Genomic DNA, 11,835 nt, shown 5'->3' with positions numbered 1-11,835 from the left:
AGCCCTGCCTGAGCCCTGCTGGGGGCTGAGCACATGACTCAGCCTGAAACTGCCTCTGTGGGTCTGCCAGCTCCTTCCTGTGTATTTGTTTAACTGTTTTGGCTGGTTTTCCCCCTTCCCACTGCTCTCTGTCTACCAGGGCTTTCTGCAGGCAGCCCTTAGAGACACTTGCTGGTATTCCTTCCCTGCCTGAGAAAGCCTTTGGCCCTGAACGTGGGCCTGGATCAGTTCTGGGTTGGGGATATGTGCCTGCACCTGCCTGGTGAGCTCCAGTGTGCTTCCTCAGGGACACAGCTGTTAGCACCGTACCTGAGCTGGATGTGAGGCATCATCACACTCCCAGCATCCAAAACTCCACATCCAAAACTCATCCCAAGAGACGTGCCTGCAGCCAAGGAAATCTTGGAATTGGAGCCTGCCTGAATTTTCTGGTTCTGCACACATTGCAGTGCTGTCCAACATTCACCCTTTCTTCCTCTAGAATCATATTTCCAGTGGTTCCAAGTGTGGTTTCCTGCTGTGTGAGGATTGTGCAAGAACTCTCTGCCAAAATCCTCTGCAGCTTTCAGAACCACTGATTAATTGAATGCTTTTTGTAGAAAGGGGGAGAGCCAGTGGGACACAAACACAGAACGTAAAAGCCTTTGGGATAGGGATGGAAAATGGCATTTTCCATTCCAGGAGAGCAGGCAGAGCTTTGGGAAGAGGCAGAGGTGTTCCTCCTGGCCAGGAGGGTTTATTGCTTTTGCTGTGCACTCATTCCTTGACTTTTTCTGGCAGCTCATTCCTTGTTGGAATTCCTGAACATTCCTGGTTGGAACATCCCTGGGGGGTGTGCAAAAAGGAGTTTTTGCACCCTAACCCTGGGGGAACACCCCATGGGTGGTGTGCAAAAAGGAATTTTTTAAGTCTTAAGGCTCATATCAAAAGACATGTGCTCCAGATCTTAGGTCTCCCTGCTGAGGCCCAGGAAGAGTTAAGGTCTGGACTCTGACACCCTAAACAGTGAAAGATTCCCTTCCCTCTGAAGGTTTACAGCCCATTCTGTCAGCCACACTGCAGAATCCATGTCTCTCTCCAGCTGCTTTCATAAACAGTAATGAGGGAATGATGCTGCTGTCTAATAATCAAATCGTCATTACTCTGTACTTGGAGGGAAAACCAGCCTTTGTAACAATGAGTAATGCCATTGCAATATACAGTGTCTGAGCTAGAGACAAGCACGGCTGAGAAATAAGCTGCAGCATCAGACTCAAATTCAGCCTGCATGTTCTTCAGGACCTTTAGACCTGGAGATGAAAAGTCCTCCAGCTCTGGGGACAGTGGCTGTTGATCTTGCTTCCCTCCTGCCTTTTGGTCTTTGCTGCCTCCTTTCACCAAGTCCACTGAATTCAGCGAGAAAATACTCAGAAAAGCTGAGTAAGGCTTCCTTTTTATTTGCCCATCTGGCCATCTCCTTTGCTGTCTGTGTATTTTGGGGTAAATGATGGGCAAAATGGGAGTTCAGACGTGCTGTAAGTACCCCTGTAAGCAGTCTTTTCCATTTGAGTTCCCATAGCATATATTGTGAGTCTGTGAGAATTATACTAGCAAGATTTTTACAGTCATTTGATGTGAGTCTGTGTCCTTCCAGGGTACTTTTCAGCAGTTGCTTAAAACATGGGGAACAGATACCACTGTCCCTTATTGCTTTTTACAATTTTTTTATCTCATGAGGTGGGATAGCTGCCCATGTTCTGGGACCACCGGCTTGCTGGCTGAATAGCACAGGCATAGCTAAAGGATTTAGATTTTCTTCTTTGCAAATCTGGCATCTCATTTCATGCCAGTCTGTCAGCTGAAAATTGTCAAAAGATTTTTGTGAGTTTTCTAATTTTTGGATTAATGCTGGCGGATTTTCAGGGTTTAGTGTCTCATTTTGGGTTGTTCTTTTTCGGAATTCTTTTGTGTTGGGATCAAAGGGTTGGCATTTGCAGGGGCAAAATACTTCTCTGTCTGTGCTGTATTTATTAAAGCAGCTGTCATATCCCACCCTCCCCCTCCTCGCCGCACGCTTTGTGTGCACGGATGTGGCTGCGCGGACGAATCGGGATACAAAGTAGTCCCATTCGGTGCCGGGAGTGTGGAAGGCGAAAACGCGGTTGGGTGTTGGAGGAGATGCGGGAGTGATCCGGCGCTGCTCGGGTCGGCTGCGGGATGCGGTGGCGGAGGCAGGGAAGCAGGGGCGGGGGTGCAGAACGTGGCAGCGGCGGCACATCAGGCATCAGTTGCGCAGGGCTCCGCGCTGCGGAGGGATCTCTCAGTGATGCGAAGGTGCTCGGCTCTCAAGGTCCGGCAGACGCAGAGACGCGGAAGGATACATGCGGACGCTGCGAAGTCAGCCTGCTGTGCTGCCGTTTGTAGACCCGGTGGAGGCGGAAGCGGCGTGCCCGGGCATGGGGGTGCCGGCTGTGGCCGGACAGCGGCAGGCAGCGCCTCGGAACCGGGACCGGGCTGCACCAAAGCTGCGGCGAAAGCAGTGGGGGGGGGGGGGGCGGGAGGGCGGCGGCGGGACCGTTGAGATAGAACTGCGCAGGCGTGCGGCTCATCCCGGAAGCAGCGCTGTGGTTGGATGAGGGGACGCGGAGTGATATCGCTGGTGGTGCGTGGGTTGTAGCAACTGCGCATGCGTGGCTTATATCACCTGGTCAGCGCGGGCGGCCGCATGGCGGGCGGCTGCGGAAACGCGAGACGAGGCTGCGGCTGCGGGAGGGAATGACGGGCCGGCCGTGCATGCAGGAGGCGGCGGAGCCGCGCCATCCGGCAGCTCGGAAGCGGGAGGCTGCGGGGAGAGGCACGGCTCGGCCCGGGGCCGGCCGCGGCGGCGGGCGGCGGCGGGGGCAGGAGCGGGAAAGCGGCCACGGGCGGCGGCGGGGCGGGCTCGTCAGCGGGAGATAAACCCGGGAGGCAGGGGGAGCGGCGGGGCGGCGGCTGGAGCGCGGCGTGCAGCCGCCGGGAGCCCGTAACCTGGGCTGGGGTGGCTGCCGGCCCCGCGGGCAGGGGCGGCGCTGGAGCCGCGGCAGGCGCCGGCACGGGGGGGGCCTGGGGGATTGGTGCACCCGGGTCCCCGCGCAAGCGGTGCCGTGCCGGGACCGGAGGATCGCGCCGAAACGGCGGCAGGGTTAACCATGGGCGTGTGCCCTGCGGCGGGGCCCGCGGGCAGCTCGGGGCGTGCTGCTTGCGCTTGAACGGCAGGGCGGGGGGCGGGACTTCCCGCGGCAACGCGCGCAGGCGGTGCTGGAGGCGCCAGCGCGGCAGCGACGGACGCGGACGGGACTGGGCCACCACCGGCGCTGGGTCGGCAAAGGGAGCGAGGGTGACTGTGGGGGGCCGCACTCGCGGGTAGGGGGCGGAAGCAGCGGGGGCAGGAGGGGGTGGGGCCGCGGTGACGCTGGGGGCCGGGAACAGCCATAGCCAGGACCGCACGGACCAACGGGATGGCAAAGACTGGCATGCCGAAAGCAATGGGAGGGGTCGCGAGGTCCGGGCGCATGGCTGGGGACGGTGGGGTGAAGCGGCAGGAGTGAGCAAGACTGCGGGTGGCAAAGCCGTAAAGTCCGACGAGGGGTGTGGAGGGGTGTCCCATTCGAGACTCCCGGCTGTAGTAGAAGCTAGGCAGGGCAGCTGCTGCAGGCACCCCCTAGCAGCAACCAGCGCCCTGCAAGCTGGAACCAGCCCCGCGGCAGCCAGATCCTGGCGGGACATACTATTAAAGTTCTCAATCCACCTGTGTCCAAAAGTCTCTTTACGGCAGTCACACTTTACGGCACCTTTTATGGCAGTCGTGATTTACGGCTGACTTCGTGTCAGTCGCGCTTTACGGCACCTTTTGCGACAGTCGTGCGTCACGAAACCTTTTGCGACAGTTTCGCTTTACTGCTCCTTTCATGACAGTCGCGCTTCATGACACCTTTTACGACAGTTTCGCTTTATGGCCGATTTCACGACAGTTCTGCTTTACGGCCGACTTTACGACAGTCGCAATTTACGGCACCTTTTATGACAGTCGCGCTTTACGGTCGATTTTACGACAGTCGTGCTTTACGGCACTTTACCACAGTTTTGCTTTGCGCCACTTTATGGCGCTTTACTGCAATTGACAGAATTTTTATGGCACTTTACAGCTCCTCATAGCACTTTACAGTTTTTCCCTTTTTTAAAAATTTATTTTCAGTTAATTTAGTTTTTTAATTTAAGTTATTTTGAATTTAATTTTTATTTTAAACTTTTATATTTTAAAAAATTTTTATTTAATTTTGTGTGGTGCTCTTTGTGGGTCCCCAGGACAAGCGAAGAGATGAGAATTTTGGCTCCGCCTTTTGGAAGATATCATATTATTTTATGATATCTGTTCTGTTACAAGAAAATGAGACATACTAAAGAAAGAGCAAGGAGACATCAGAAAGCTGGAAAGCAATAAATAATAAAAATCAGTGACTGCTCACAGCCTTGGTACAGTGTGACCATGATTGGTCATCAAGTAGAAACAATCCACAGGAGACCAATCCAAGATGCCTCTTTTGGTAATCCATGTTCAGAGCACACTCCACAGCCAGCAGATAGTTATTGTTTACATTTCTTTTCTGAGGCTTCTTCATCAAACATGTCAGTGCCAGGTGATGGCACAGGCAGCATTGGCTGAGGTCATCGTGTCATCCCTGCCAGCCCAGGTGTCACAGCAAGGAGGAGAGAGCTCACCCTGTGTTCACCCTGTGCTCACACAGCCCTGCCAAGGGACTGGCTGCCAAAACAGAGCCATGCCATACATGCCAGTGTCTGCATGGCAGAGAAAGGACATGAAAAGCCACTGAGGACAGACTGCCATCTCCTCCCAGAGCTGTGCCGTGCAGACCAGGCCATGGGCAGCCACTTTGGGAAGGCTGCATTTGCTGCCCATAAGCTGCTCTGTGTCTTACAGGCGTTTGAATGCCCCAGGTTTGGGTTGGTCCTGAGCAGAGGGCAGTGAGGATAAAGGGAAAAGGCTGTGCTGCAGGGCAGCTGGATCGAGGCAGAGCCAATTTGGGGAGCAGCATTGTCTAACAGTATTTCATTTTCCAGTTCTGTGTTTCATTTCATTTTGCACTTCTGCTAGAACTGATGTCAACAGGTTTCAAATATCCTCCTCAGTCCCAGCAGCCTGCTTGAAAGTGCTGTGTCTTTATCAGACCATTGATGGTCCTTCTGCAATGTGAGTCTCACTGGCTGCATCCAAACCTTGTGCTTGAAGAGCATTCCTAATTAAAGCAGTTTGGGCCTTTGGGGAAGAAGAGGCTGCAAAGCATTTCCTAAAGCATTTTCTACTCCAATTTCATTGTGAGGAAATACACTTGAAGGATGATGCAGGGATTAAGATTGAGACAAATACGAGTTTGGTGGGTCAGTTTTACTTTGAGAGATTGAGAAACACAGGAAGCCCAAGTGATGATCCCAGAGGGTTTAGCACAGAGGTTTCATCCTCCCAGAAATACAAGGGCCTTAAAACCACTGTTAATTTGCTGACATCTTTTTATTTTAGAAATGCCTTAGAGCTGTTTTCTTCAATCATTTTGGAATGTGAGCTGAAACAAAGCCATCCAGGCTGAACCAGAGGGATAAACTGAGACAAACACCCCGTCCCCTCTGCAGGGAGAGGAGCTGAGCCAGCATTTCTAGAAATAAATCATCACCCCCAGCTTGGAGTCTGGGAGGATGTGCAGTGTTCCCCTGCTCCCAAACAGCCCAGGACAGCTGTGACTCCCCCCAGCACTCATTGGGCTACCCACAGAGCTTTTGCCATGCTGCCTGTGGGGCCAGTGCCTGTCCCTGCCCTTTCCACCATCCTGGACTCTGGCTCGTGCCCCACACCCCCAGAGCCCAAATTTGCAGTTTGTCCCACACAAAGAGCCAGGGCAATGAAGGAAAGGGGGTGCATCCTGCCAAACCTGCCCACACAGACATGTGACAAGCAGGCAGAAAGGGTGCAGAGCAGGAAAGGGTGCAGGCAGCAGTGCTCTCAGGGGCTGCACACCTGGTTCCAGGTGTGGGGATGGCAAGAGACCCCATCTTGGGGGCTGTAGCCCCAAATCCCCAGCATGGGAGATGCTCTCAGGCCAGCAGGCAGCCCAGAATAGCTCAGTGTGCCCTCGATTTGGGGTTACCCATTCAGTAGCCATGGTGCTGGGCATGGCTGTGGGCCCAGCCCTCATCCTGCTCCCAAGGACACAGCTCCACTGCCCTGACCTGGGGATCACCCAAAGCCCCAGTGCGAGAGGCCACAGAGACTGTCCCTGGGGACAGCAGCTGCAAGTGCTTGCACACTGTGCCCAGCTCTGTGGGACCCCACCTACCTTGCTGGGGAAGGTCTGGCCTTGAGATAGCAAAACCAGAAACAGCAAGGGATGAAACAAAGCTTGTCAAGCAAACTGGTGTGTTTGTGTCAATTAATGTCGGGTGCAAGAGGGGGAATAGGCTTTGTGTCATACTGGAGAAATAGAAAATACTTCCTAAACCTTTGCAACCTTGTGAAGCCTCTGCTATGCCTGTAGTGACCTGCAGTTAAAGAGGTGGCCAAACATGTCACTGCAAACCATGAGAGATACACAGGAGTGGGGCAGGACTCCTGATTTTCCCAACTCTTTGCCCTGCTGTTGGACTGCACCATTAGTTTTACCCTACAGCTTTCTCCTGCCTCCTGTGCTCTGGTCCCACCTCACTTGGCACATGAAGTGAGCAGTGGCAACAAGAGAGATGCCGTTGCTGGAGTCAGTTGTTTGTCATTTTGCTCACTCTGCCTCCCATCTCAGCACAAAGGCAGTGTGCCCTCCCACCATTGTGCTGCCAGCACCCAGCAGTGCAATGAATTTCTGCAGCTGCGCCCTCACTCCTGCTGGCATCAGCTGCTCACTGGAGTGTTAATGCCAGTCTGAAGGCATGTTCCTCCTCTCACGGCCATTGAGCTTTTCAGCTTCCCTGGAGCAAGCTTTGACTGTTGACAGCATCAGGTGTCTGGTCTGGACAGGGGTGCAGATGGGTGAAAACATGCTGCTCTGAGCAGGGGCTGCCTTGCCAGGAGCCATGTTCCTGCTGAAGGTAGGGAGGGTTTTGCTGCAGGGCTCTGGAGCTCAGCAAGCCAAGCCCCACTCATGGAATGAGGAGTTGCTCCCCTGACAACCTTGAGCTGAGCCAAGCTTGTGCACTTGGCTTCTTGCTGCTGTGATTCAAACTGCACAGTGCCCCTGGCAGCCAGGGGCAAAGGCAAGAGTCTGGGGGAGGTGAGGTCTGTTCACAGCAGGCTGTGCCTGGGCTCACATGGAGGATAATACAGGTGCTCCCTGTAAAGGAGAGGGCTTTATGGAGACAAGTGGTGTCCCTTCTTGTGGTCATCTTCCCCTTAGGACTGTGGTTGTTGGCAAAGGCTTGAAAGAGCATCTGGATTTGAAAAGGGCATGATGGGCCAGATCCTGATGCAGTTTAGTTTGAACATGCTGTGTGCAAACTCCTGAGAGAGCAGCAGGGCTCTCTGCATCTCATAATAAACAGTTTGACTTGAGCTGAGCACAGAACAAACACACAAACAGTGCACCTGCTGGGGCTGTATGAGCAAGTGCTGCAGATACCAGCTAATCAATCAGCATGTGTGAGCTGGGAAAAAGGGAGAGACAGAGCTTGCAGGAAAGGGCTTTCCATTCATACTAGCAGAGTTTAGCTTATGCCTTTACTGTGATCATAAAGCAACACACTACATCTGCAAGTCATGGGCTCATCCAGTGTGCAGTGGTTGTTTCTGAGTTTGCCTGTCAAGTGGCAGATGCCCCTTGTACAGGTGAAGTCTACATTCAGTAATGTGTGGTTTTCCCCAAATTAATGCCAAAACCTCTTGGAAAAATTAGCATATCCAGCATTTCTGGACCCACAGTGTTTCACTTTCTCCCATGCCAGACCTTGGCTGGAAGCTTCTCTGTCCATCTCCACTGTGTTTACTAAAGAGCTGTCTGAAAACTGGGTGACAAGAGCTTTCCCAGTGCTACAGTGCTGAGGATGCAGCCATTGTGTTGGTTCGTGGCATCTTCCCACCCTAGTGCAGTCCAGCCAGGAGGGCTGGACATCCCAGTCTAGTTCAGCCAGGAGGGCTGTTTCAGGTGCTTACAGCTCTGCCCTTGTTGACCTCAACTCACCTGAATTTCAACATGTGAAGACAGTATGGGAATATGTTTACAGCAGATGTGTATCCACAGATACAGGTGAGTCACTGCAAACAGCTACATCTCCTGCTGTGCTGCAGCAAGGATGCACTCTGAACTTCCTAGTATTTTTCCATCTCCTAAAATATTTTTCTACTTAACAAAGCAGAGCCAAAATTGGATCAGGCTTCTGCTGTATTTTGCATCTATTATGCTGTTCTTGCTGCCATCACTGATTTAATGTCTCCATTATCATGGAGCACTGGTCTGCCAAGGATTCCAGCCATCCAGCATGCCCCTCGGCCTTACTAAACATTTGTGAGCAGCCTTAAGGGGCTGCTGAGCTCTGCATTTTTACAGCAAAAGCACCTTGGAAAGGCTTGTGCTCCCTTCTGCTCATTTTGCAAGTCACTTCTCTCTAAAGGAGAGGTAAAGCTGTTAGAGGAACCCAGAGGAAGTGCCAGGTTTCATCTCTGGGTGATCCAGTGCTCAGGGCGATCTGACAGTAACTGTCCTGTGTAAGAGATGCTGAAGAGCTTCAGTCCCATTAAATCCCACAGAAGCACATATGTAGGAGTACCAGTAGAGCCTATGAGTCAGTGACTTGCTCTCCTCAGAGGCAAGAGTTACCAGCCCTCTTCAGGTACAGGCTGATCCCTCCACTCTGAAAATACATACCCACATTTCAGCTTAGTCAGCTATTATAATAGTTTTTCTGAAGATGAAATTAGCCTTTGCAGTTTAGTAAGAAAAGTTATAAACCACCTCTGGGTTCTACCCAGTGAAGATACTTTGCCCATTAAAAGATAGGAACTCCCCCTTACCTTCTTAGGTCACTGTTCAAGGAGAGAGGTTTATATCTGGGCTCTGAGGGTACTAATAAGCCTGACCAGGCTCTCCTGGGCCTCTATCTACACCTATGGCCTGGTGCTCTATTTAAGCTCAGCCTGGGGTTTTGTGAGCTTTGAGAGGGGAAATATTGGTGTATGTCTCCCTGTGCCTGCTCAAAGCACCTATTGCTTTGGGCTGTGATCCATAGACTGCCTTCCTGATCTTGGTCATCTTCTACTACTGTGGAACTGCCAAGTGATTCCTGGATGATGGCTGCCATTACAGACCTTGACTCTGACCTAGGGACTGACTGCTTTGGTGTTGGTTTAGCTTCATCTCATCCTTCTCTGAGGATCTGGACTTGTGGTTGAATCTGGGTCTCATCTCTGAGCTGCGCATCTGTCGTGGGTACTGTTGGGGTTGTCCTGCTGGCTGCTGTGTTCAGCTCCCCGCTGTGTGCTCCTCAAACCTGGTACAATGAGAGTTTGACAGTAAATTCTTCAGGCTCTGGTCATATCTCTAAAGCTCCTCAAACCTGGTACAATGAGGCTTTGACAGTAACTTCTTCAGGCTCTGGTCATATCTCTAAAACAGCAGAGCTAAGACTAAACCTCTTGTGCCTTGTCATCAACCTCTTGGCTTTACTGGGCTTTATCTTGCTTGTCCTTCTGCCCCAGCTAAAAGCTTTAGAAGATCTGAGGCTTGCTGCCCTCATGACATCTTCATTTCTGCAGATTTTTCATCCCTTCCAGAAAGTAATTTGTTTACTCTCTGAGTTGATAAGCTCAACATAGAGATAAAGGGGTTCTCTAAGCTGCGCAGAGGTCCAGATTAGATGATGTGAAAGGCCCCAAAGAGATGTACTCCTTTCTCCTTCCTGACTTGTGTAAATGGAGGGCTGTGCCAGCTGTGACAGAGCAGTGTGAGCTGGCTGCCATTCCCCTCAAGTGAGGAGCCCTGTCCCCTGGGCTGTGAGGAAACCTGGGTGAGATTTCAGCTGGAGAGCTGTCTGCCTCCTTGCCCCATGTGACTCTGTTAAAGGTTATTCTGGCCCCTTAATCAAATTCAGTAGAGCTCTGCTTTGCTCTGCCCTCCAAGAATCCGCTGAGGTTTGCTGTCAGAGTGGCTATTAATGCAGCAATCAGCTCCACTTCAGTGAGGAGAGAAACACGAACCTTTAGGGGTGGGAGGCAGCAGGGGCATGTGGAAATGGGGAAGTAAAGCACAACTTGTGGTTGTTCTGCCCTGCACTTGACACCAGGGATGGGAAAGAAGCAGGGCTGGCAGCAGCACTGTGTCCCAGGTGGGCAGTGTGCTGTCCCTTAAGGGGAACAAACTGATGCAGAGATAAAGAAAGTCCCAAACTGATAGAGAAAATCTTGCTGGGGCTCTAAACAGAGCAGAATCTCTTCTAATTACAGCCTATTCTGGAAGGCATTAGTTACTCCAGTCACTCCTCTTGAAGTGTTTATTATAGATATTCCCCAGCAGGATTTTGGATGAGAGCAGGACCTGTGTGTTTTGCCCAGAGAATGGCTGCATGCCTGGCCAGTGCAGGAATAGAGCAGGTACCTGCCCCTGCTTGGTACAGTCAAAAGGTTTCATGGTGTCCCAGAATTAAAAAGGCTAAGTCAGCAAATGAGCTTATACAAAGCTTTTCGGAGGCTCTGAAGTAAAATTCACATATTCTGGAAAAAGGGAGAGGTTAAATCTTTCCTTGTGCCTAAGGAAGGAGGGGCTGGACAGGGCAGGGAATTTTCCTCTTCTGGAGGGATGAGATGCCAAAAGGCTGTATAGAAGATTGTGTTAAATTGCATGGTGTGCCACTAGCCTGCTGTGTCACCCAGCCTCTGCCCCAAAGAGCAGGCAATCAAGGTAATGGAAACAGCCCATTTTTTCCTTCTGATCTAAGAATGGGCACAGATCACCTTTTGTTGCCCTGACAAATGTCAGTGGGCAAAGAAGGAAGGGTTAAACCCTTTCCTTGGTGCTAGTGACATCTTGCATTTTGTAACACTGCCAGAACTTAACATCTGACTGTTTATTTGTTTTGCTTATTGTTTACTTTATGCTCTGCTGAGCACAGGCAATAGATCACTTTCACCTTTGCAGCTGAACTCAGTTTTGCTGTATTTAGGACAATAAAACATCTCACCAGCATATTTCAAGTTAATGAGTTGCTGCTTTTTTTTTCATGTGGAGTTTCAAAATAAGTTAAATTCCCCTGAGATTAGAATTTGTGGTTGATTTCTTTTTAATTGACAAGCCTTAATCACCAAATTCTTTCCCTTAGCTATCACCTCATTCCTCTACCTCTGTAGTATTTGTTTGCAGGCATCTTGGAACAAAATGTGACCCTTCCACTGAAATGGGAAAGCTGGCTGAATTTCCTGAAGGCAAAAGCCTTTACAGTAACTCACAGGGGGAGACAGCAGAAGGATTTTCAGTTTTGCCAGCCTAAAATACACACTTGCTTTCTGATTCTGCCTAACAGACGTAACTGTGAAATTGAACAATTTTGGAGAAGAACAGAAAAGCACAGATAATGGTAATACCAAGAAAAATTTCTGAACAGCTTTGAAGCAGCTATAAAAAAAGCATTTAGTGCAATTGTAAAGCCTCTTTTACCAGTGCTCTGAACATCGGATGAGGATATACACCAGGTAGGGAGGCTGGAGGGAGATCAAATGCGAAATGACAAGCCTTTGACCATAAAGCTGTCAATGCCTCAGAAGAGAGCCAAGCCAGCTGCACCTATTGCAGGGGCTGTGCTGGGTGGAAGTTGCTGCTGCTGTTTAAAGAGAGC

This window comes from Ammospiza caudacuta, chromosome 12 (genome assembly GCF_027887145.1).
Source record: "Ammospiza caudacuta isolate bAmmCau1 chromosome 12, bAmmCau1.pri, whole genome shotgun sequence".
Classification (NCBI taxonomy): Eukaryota; Metazoa; Chordata; class Aves; order Passeriformes; family Passerellidae; genus Ammospiza; species Ammospiza caudacuta.
Note: the sequence above shows the minus strand (reverse complement) of the source record.